At 46.5% G+C, this 8,872-nt stretch overlaps 1 protein-coding gene across 1 annotated transcript in view; it reads left to right on the top strand.

Annotated features, from left to right (window-relative positions):
* Positions 1-492: 492 nt before the first annotated feature.
* PLAT (plasminogen activator, tissue type) overlaps positions 493-8,872 on the top strand; it is a 64,218-nt gene continuing 55,838 nt past the window's right edge. Inside the window, exon 1 of the mRNA XM_030202067.1 lies at positions 493-617. The gene's annotated coding sequence lies outside the window, so the exon portion shown is untranslated. The remainder of the gene's footprint in view (positions 618-8,872) is intronic.

The raw sequence follows: 8,872 nt of genomic DNA, 5'->3' as shown, positions 1-8,872 counted from the left end.
TAGATTTTCAAGGAGTAATACTTCCTCTTCTGCGTTTAAAGAGTTGACAGTGAGGTTGGAAAGCATAAAATACAATCAGACCTATCGAGAGTGACTGGGGAAATATCAGTAAGCAAAGAGGCAGTTCCTTCTTTGGGTAGCTTCCTTTTGGAAATATCACGAGCATTTTCTATTTAAACCAATATTTTATTTTGATTTAATCAGTTTCCTGGTAGTCAGGATGAGGTACTAACATAATTAGCATCACCTCACGCAGCTCTGAGGTCACTGGCCCTCTGCAGCTTGGGTCAGATCTCTGAATAATACTGAAGGACTCAGTGGGAGCCAAGATTTCTTTGCTGACGTCACCCAACATATCCCTGCTTCCAAAGAAACAGGATCCAGCCCTCTTTATCTCACTGCTCCAGCCTGCCCACTGGTGTGTGCGTATCCTTCCTCCACAGGCATGAATTCCGCCCCCTGCACCACAGCCCCTCCTCCAGCAATGGGGATTTTATTTATCTTGAAGTGAAGCAGTTAGCGGAATGCAGAGCAAAGAGAGAAATTCAGAGCTGCAGGTCGTCTGTGATTGGAAGGAAAGGAGAAAAACATTCTGAAGGGGCACGAACTGGAAAAAGGTACATAACATGCTTGACTTGACTTTCCACTTTTTTTCTACTTGGAAATCTTTTATTCCAGAGGGAGATCTTAATTTCTTACTGTAGTGTTCTAGAGAAAGAGAATTGTAGATGGAAGACCAAGAACTAATACTACTAGTTATCATTTCTAGGGAGCTTATGAAGAGACAGTCCCTGCTCGACTAATGTTATTAGTTACCTACTGATAACACTCAATTATAGGATGCAACCCTGCAGGACTGTGAGTCCGGTACAGCGTGGCTGCTTTATGGGGATGAGGAAAGCAGAGACCTGTGAGGGGAGCCATTGCTGATACAGCATGAGCAATACTGAGAATTAATTATGAAAGGAAACTTCCCTTCAGCTAGTGAAGAGATGCAAAACACCTGGATCGGCAAGGAAAAGAGGAAAACAAACCCATCTTGGGAAAAAAAATGAAATTGGTCCAAAGTTATCACAAATAGAAATTTGTCAGATTTTAATAAGCATAACCTAATTGCAGGCTTGTGCAGACCTAGTTTTCAAAAATTTTAATTGAATAAAAATGGATTTTTGTCACAATTGTTAGAAGTTTCTTGTGGGGATTGTGGTAGGGCTTTGAGGATCATAGCTTAAAGCAATTCACCCCTCCTCAATTGACTATCAGGAGAAGTCTCTTTTGTGGGGTGGCTGCAGGAGAAATATCTTTGTGGACTGCTAGTTGATGCTTCTCATAAGAACAGAAGAATAGCCACACTGGGTCAGACCAATGGTCTGTCTAGCCCAATATCCTGTTTCCAACAGTGGCCAATCCATTGGCTGCAGAAGTTTGCCTTGGGGGCTGCAAGCTGATGCTTCTCTTGTGGCTACAGGAGATGTTTAAATTGGGTACTATATATTGATGCCTGTCCCATGGCTGCAAGAGAAATGTCTTTGCAGATTGTGGGTTGATGTTTCTCTCGTGACTGCAGACATTTGCCTTGGGGGCTGCAGGTTGATTCTTCTGCAGCTTCTCCCATGGCTGCAGGGGAAGTTGTTGTGGTGACTATGGTTTGATGCTTCTCTCCTGGCTATAGGAGTTTGCGGTGGGGACTGTGTTTGTTGCTTCTCTTGCGGCTGCAAGAGAAGTTTCTCTAGGGGATTGTCCTTGAGACAGCTCGTCTATGGGCAAAACATGCGTGTCGGACACTTAAACCCCTCAGTCTGACGTACATAAAGATGAGTGCTTATTATTTAAATACATATAAGTATTAAAAGCAGTTTCAAACATAAATTAATACATGTTAATCAGGCGAACCGATGAAGAGGTGGGTGCTAGACACATTACTAATTCCATGCATTAGCAATGAGCCCCACTGAGGTCACCAGAGAATCAACTATGAGTATTTAAGTGGCTTCATAATATCTGTTATTATAAACCTGGATATTTACAAGTTGACTGGGTATCATTATCATAGAGTGGTGCAGGAGAAGTTTGCCATGGGGTCTGGGGGCTGATTCTCTTTTAGGCGTAAAAGTCTTTCTTGAGGCCTACAGTTGGGTCTTTCTTCTTGCAACTTTCACATAAGCCTCTTATGGGGACAATAATTTGACTCCTGTAGATTAGGAAGCAATTCTCTTTGGGATTGTGGTTTGACTGTGCTTTGACTGCCCTTTCATGATGTCAGTCAAAGCGATAGCACAGGCTTTTTTGTACAGTAGGAGCCAAATATTCCAAGGATTTATGCTCTTAACTTTGAGAGTTATGCTCGTACTTTGTCCTCTTTGAGAATTTACTAAGAATGAGTGCCTAAATGCATAGTCAAATTTCACTGAACTCCTAAACTTAGGAGCAGAGAAAGTGGGTGGCAATGGGGCAGATTTAGGGTAGGGAAAGAAATTTAGGAGCTTAGCACTGATTTTCACAAGAGGCTCATATATTAGGCCAGTGGTTTCCAAAGTTTCTCGGGTCACAGCGCTCCTAGGCTAGACATTTCCTCTTCCCCCTCTCCCACCCCAATACAACAATGTTGAATCCTACCTTTGGTGCGGGGGGGGGGGGGGATGCCTAAGCCCCACCAGCCGAAGAGATCCACTGCCCGAGCTCCATGAGCAAATCAGTGGCATGCTTCAGCCACTGATGTCTGCATTCCTATGCATGGCCGCCTTCTCTTCCCCCTTTCCATCCAGCCTCTGCCCTCTCTCTCTCTCCTCACTTCCATCCAGCCTCTGCCCTCTCTCTCTCTCCTCACTTCCATCCAGCCTCTTCCCCGCCCTCTCTCCACATCCATCCAGCTTCTTCCCTCCATCTCTCCCCACTTCTATCCAGCCTCTGCCCTCTCTCTCTCCCCACTTCTATCCAACCTCTGCCCTCTCTCTCTCCCCACTTCCATCCAGTCTCTTCCCCCCCTCTCTCTCTCTCCACATCCATCCAGCTTCTTCCATCCAGCCTCTGCCCTCCCTGTCTCCCCACTTTCATCCAGCCTCTGCCCTCCCTTTCTCTCCACTTCCAGCCTAAGCCCCCTATCTGTTTCTAGGCAAATGAATGGCAGTCCTAAATTTACAAGCATAACTTTTAAATTCCTAAATTCAGATGACTTTTCAGCTGAAAACCTGAGCTCCTAAATTTGGCTGATAGTGGTGCACAAATTGAAGAGCCTAACACTTAGGGGGTCTTTTGCTAAGGTGCATTAGCATTTTTAGTTAAAAAATCAGCTGGCGCTAAACGCTGAGATGCCCATTATATTCCTATGGACGTTTCAGCATTCAGCGCCTGCTGATTTCTAGCGTGAGGATGCTGGGCCCTAGATGTTTTCCTGACTACTCCCAGTAAAGTGTTTGTAGAAAGTGGAAACCCTTCCCTGTGCTACAGCTGCTGCCCTCGCTCACCCCTGGTCACTCCACCCAGCACTGAACTGATTCTGGTTTTATTTATATTGGATAAACTATTTCTCCCGAGAAACTTGTATGTGTGTAGATATTTATATCTACACACTTATAATGAACACAGTACAGCGCTGCTTATGCCTTGTGGCGCTATAGAAATGATAAGTAGATAGATAGATTATAACCCCTCTGCTCTATGATTCCCTACTGTGTTTGTAACATATTTATTTCACTGACTGTAAACATTACTCTGGATTTGTTTCATCACCGGAGGTAGATACCGCCTCACGGTATTATGTAAGCCACATTGAGCCTGTAAATACTCTTATATATTTCTAGAAATGTTAATAATGCCTTCTGTTATATCACTATCATGTATTTCATTACCATGTAACCCAAAATTACTCTGTAACACCAAATGTCTATTCTCTTTTCATTTCCATTATCCATGATGTTTTGTAAGCCACATTGCGCCTGCAAAGAGGTGGGAAAATGTGGGATGCAAGTGCAATAAATAATTATAATAATAATAAATAGGTGGGAAAATGTGGGGTACAAATGTAACAAATAAATAAATAAATATGGGGCCTGATATTCAGCCAGCAGCATTAAACCCAGAAATTCAGTGCTGGGCCTTGTCCAGGAACCGGCATTGAATTTCCCGGCCAATGCATAGCTGGTTAGGTGCGATATTAAGCAGTTAAGCAGCTATGACGTTTATGCAGTCCTATTTATGCGTTGAACCTTGCTGGTTAAGTGATGAATATCGGCACTTAACTGCCAAGTGCTGACTCTGCCCCCGGAACGCCCCCAAAATAGCCAGTTTTCAGTTTGGCGTTAATCAGTTATTTTTCAGCAGTACTAACCGGTTAAGTGCAGCTGAAAGTTAGTGGTTAGCCCTGAACAGACGATTTAACCGGCTTAGGAGCTGGCTAGTGAAATGGCTTTGAATATCTACCCCTATTGTCTGCATGAGAAACGTTTAGCCTTTAAAAGCATTCAGTTCAATATTCAGCCCTGGCGGTGAGTGTGTTTTAAGTGCTGGCAGAGCCTTCTCAATGGTAGCATATCAAGCACTGCTATCCAGATAAGGGGCAGTGCTGAATATATGTGGAGAAAGCACGGCCAGCCGCTTTACGGACAGTGGCATTATTCAGACGCTATAGTTTAACTAAGGACAGTTTTTATTCTATTCTATATTAACTTGCTTAACTGTACGGAGAGCAGCTGAATGAGTAACTGAGTGACATTCCTACATTCTGCTCCAGGACTATAAGGTTTTTACTGTTCCAAACGGGCCCAGGAAGATACATATTGACCCACTTCTTGCCCCTGACCCAGCCTGTGTTTTAGGCGAAGCATGGCCATGTCGGGCACTTGCGAGTGTGAATCCTGGGAGCATTCAGTGGTGTTCCTAGGGGGGGGGCGGTGGGTGCGGTCCACCCCGGGTGCACGATGCTGGGGGGGTGCCGCGCGCGCCTGTCCTCCGTTCATTCCATGCTTCTTCTCTGCCCCGGAAACAGGTTACTTCCTGTTCTGGGGCAGAGAAGAAGCATGGAACGAACGGAGGACAGGTGCGCGCGGCACCCCCCCAGCGGCGTGCACCGGGGGGGGGGTTCCTTCACGGGGGGGTGTCCTTTCGCCGGGGGGGGGGGGCCGCGCTGCATCCGGGGGGGGGCGCATCGGCAATCCGCCCCGGGTGTCAGCCCCCCTAAGAACGCCACTGGGAGCATTAATACACTACCATACGCCATAAAAACAATGCACGACCTAACAAACTTCCGAAAATCACTAAAAACCAACCTCTTCATTAAGGCATACCATAATGATCCATCCTAAATACCAGACAACGAAACTTACATCAGAACTGGACAAAAACAAACTCTCTATACCTGACTGCTTCATTTACTTTGTCAATAATGAACTTTAGCGCAATACCACTTTATTTCTCATTCCGGAAATGAATTCTCTATACTTGATTCCTTATTTAATCTGTCACTTATGAACTTTAATGCAATACCACTTTGTATTTCTCATCCCGGAAATGGCGATCGCTGTTACGGAATAATGTAAGCCACATTGAGCCTGCAAATAGGTGGGAAAATGTGGGATACAAATGCAACAAATAAATTAATACAGTTTCTTAAAGACTGCATCTTCTTCATCAAGGTCTGCCCCTTATCTTTTATTCCAGCACTATAAGAGCAATGCTTATGCTTACACGCCACATGCGTGCATAAATGTATTGTGCATAAGTGCCAGCAACAACTGTAACGGAATTCAAGCATGCGTGGGATAAACATAAAGGAATCCTGTTCAGAAGGAATGGATCCTCAGGAACTTAGCTGAGATTGGGTGGCAGAGCCGGTGGTTGGGAGGCGGGGATAGTGCTGGGCAGACTTATACGGTCTGTGCCCTGAAGAGGACAGGTACAAATCAAAGTAGGGTATATACAAAAAGTAGCACATATGAGTTGATCTTGTTGGGTAGACTAGATGGACCGTGCAGGTCTTTTTCTGCCATCATCTACTATGTTACTATGTATTCTGCAAGGGCCAAGGGGAGCATTCTGTAAATAGCTCTCAAAAATGGTCACCGAAAAAGTGACTGCAAAGCGCTATGCGATAAAGGGTGTGCACCTCTTTTCAAACAGGGCATAGCGCCAATTCCCCTCAGCTAACTTGGGGCACCAGATTTACACATGCTGAATCCTGGAGTACATGCTGGCACTCAGGTTAGGTTCGCTTGCCTCGTATTCTATAACTACACGCGTAACTTTTCAGAACGTCTCTAAACGCCCATGCCCCTCCCATGGCCACACCCCCTTATGGGATACAAGCTATGGAAGCTAGGCGCCTTGCCTGATAGAATAGCGTGCAGCCAGATGTTTACACAGATTTTAATGCGTGCTAATTAACATCGATAATTGGTTGTTAGCACCCAATTATTGATGGTTGAGCTCATTAACTGGTTAATTTGTGCGCACATCTTGGCCACACCCCCAAATTTAGGCACCATATTTAGAATCTGGGGGATAGTGCTTAAATACAAGGGGGCATTTAGAAGTGTGGGCAATGGAGGAGCATGGGTGGGGCTGCCAGTTCCAGATGCAGCTTACAGGATACTTTAAGTTGTGGGCACATTTACCACTTGCACGCACGGAGTGAGAGAGGGGTGGGAGGTGTAGCTTAATGGTTAGTGCAGTGGGCTTTGATCCTGGCAACTGGGGTTCGGTTCCCACAGCTCCTTGTGACCTTGGGCAAGTCACTTAACCCTCCATTGCCTCAGGTACAAAAAAAATGTAGATTGTGAGCCCTCTAGGCACAGAGAAAGTACCTGTATATAATGCGTACAGTGTTGTGTACATCTAGTAGCACTATAGAAATGATTAGTAGTAGACTAAGGCTGAAGGAGGGGTGGCCCAAGGTGAGATACTGCCTGAGGCAGAGCTGAGATGCCACTCTCCTCCAGGCCTGGGTCTGGCATCCCCCCCCCCCCCCCCCCCCCCCCCCCCCTCGGTTCCTTCCTCCACCCTGTTTCCCAAGTGCACCTTCTTTTTCCATTATTTAAAAGCCAGCGACGACAGCAGTTCCCATATGCTGCCTTGCTGCCGACACCAACCTCTTCTCTACTTCAGCTGCCTCCATCTAAGATGTGCCGACACTGGGTTGCGCTAGTATTTATAATGGAATCTGGTACGGTGTAAGCTCTCACCGTTCGGCATTGGGTCACAAAGGAGGCATCAACTTACAGAACTGCTGCCTATTCAGCAGTGGCATACCTAGCTTTGTTGCCAGCCAGGGCGGAGCACCCCCCTCCTCCAGGCACATCAGCCCCCCCCCCTCCAAGCAGTAAAGGGGTGCATCAAGCAATTGCAGAGCAGAAGTCTACATACATGCAGCTGTCAGCTTTGCCAGTCCCCTGCCCCGGAACTGGAGGGTCAGAGGGGGCGTGAACCAGCAGAGCTGACAGCCATGGACATATAGACTGCAGTTCCATGACTGCTCAATGCACCCCCTTACTGCCTGCACCAGGGGTGGAACACACCCACTGCCCCACCCTTGCTAGGCCACTCCTATTCACATAGTACCAAACCAGTTGGAGGAAGTTTCAGCTGCAGTGACAATATAGTGCCACTGAAGATTCATGTATAGGGGATTCATATGTTTTAGTGCATGTCCCTAAACGTATAGGTCCTTTTGAATACTGAGCCCATTAATTCCAATTATGCATTTTTACAGGAGTGTTTTGAGAGGCATTGTGTTGGGGTGTTCATGACCATTGAGTTTAATTATCCAAATCTCAGTGGGTTGGGGGTGGACAGGAGAGGAAGAGACTGAAAACTAATTAAGAGAGGGAAAGAGCTGAAGGTTCATCAAGAGCACCCTAATACCCAAGCTCTGAGGCATATATGTTTACTCACTGACAGGCAGAAGATCAAAAGCCCCGTGCTGTTCCATAGCGCTGGAACAGCGCGGGGCGCTATTAGACCTATGATCAGAGATAATGCATGCAAATTTAAGCATCATAATTATCTCTGATCATGGAGTAGAAGTGCGGGAGAATTGTGCCTGAGCATGCGCTCAGCACAATCCTCCCGCATTTGTTTGACAGGTCTGGGCTGGAGACCAATGAAAAGAGAAGGAGACGCCCATCTTTAAATCGGAAGATGGACGTCCTGCCCTGTAGCAGGGATGGCCAGATTTCAAGGGGGTGTCGAAGGTATAGCGACGGGGCAGTTGAGGACGTCCAAAATTGGATGTTTCTATGAGAAAGATGCCTTTCTCATAGAAACATCCAATTTTGAACGTACTTAACTGCCCATTGCCAAAACGTCCAAAATTTGGACGTCCTCAACTGCCCCGTCACAGAAACGTCCAAATGTTGGATGTCCTCAACTGCCCTCGCTGGCAAATGCATGCTGGACAGGGCTCACCATTCCTCCCCAATGATCTGCAAAACCTAACGCCAGCTCGGAGCTGCCGTAGGGTTTGTCGCGGCCAGCGACCCAATCTTTGGCTGATCATTGGGGATGAATGTGTTAAGTGCTGATTAGCATGCATTTGCAGGCTAAGTGCGCTAAGAGCCCTGTTTAGCATGCATTTGCATGCTACTTGCGCTGAGCCCTGCTCGAGGGCTCTGATCATGGGGCGGTAGCAAACGCCGGTGCTAGTATGGCGCTAACAGCCTCTAGCGCCGGCGTTTGCTTTTGATCATCTCCCTGCATGATCGCTTTCCTAGCCTTCTGTCCATGTGCTTTCACAAAACATGGCTAAGGGGCTGAAACTTTGGTGAGACTCCGTCCAATCTCGTGATAAACTGTAGCACCAGCTATAGAAGCGAGTCTCAGCATGTCTCAAGGGTTCACTTACCTTTATTTTACAGTCCAGCTAATCAACGAGACTGAGAAG

This window comes from Microcaecilia unicolor, chromosome 4 (genome assembly GCF_901765095.1).
Source record: "Microcaecilia unicolor chromosome 4, aMicUni1.1, whole genome shotgun sequence".
NCBI lineage: Eukaryota > Metazoa > Chordata > Amphibia > Gymnophiona > Siphonopidae > Microcaecilia > Microcaecilia unicolor.
The sequence above is the reverse complement of the archived record's forward strand: the minus strand, read 5'-3'. Positions and strand labels throughout refer to the sequence as shown.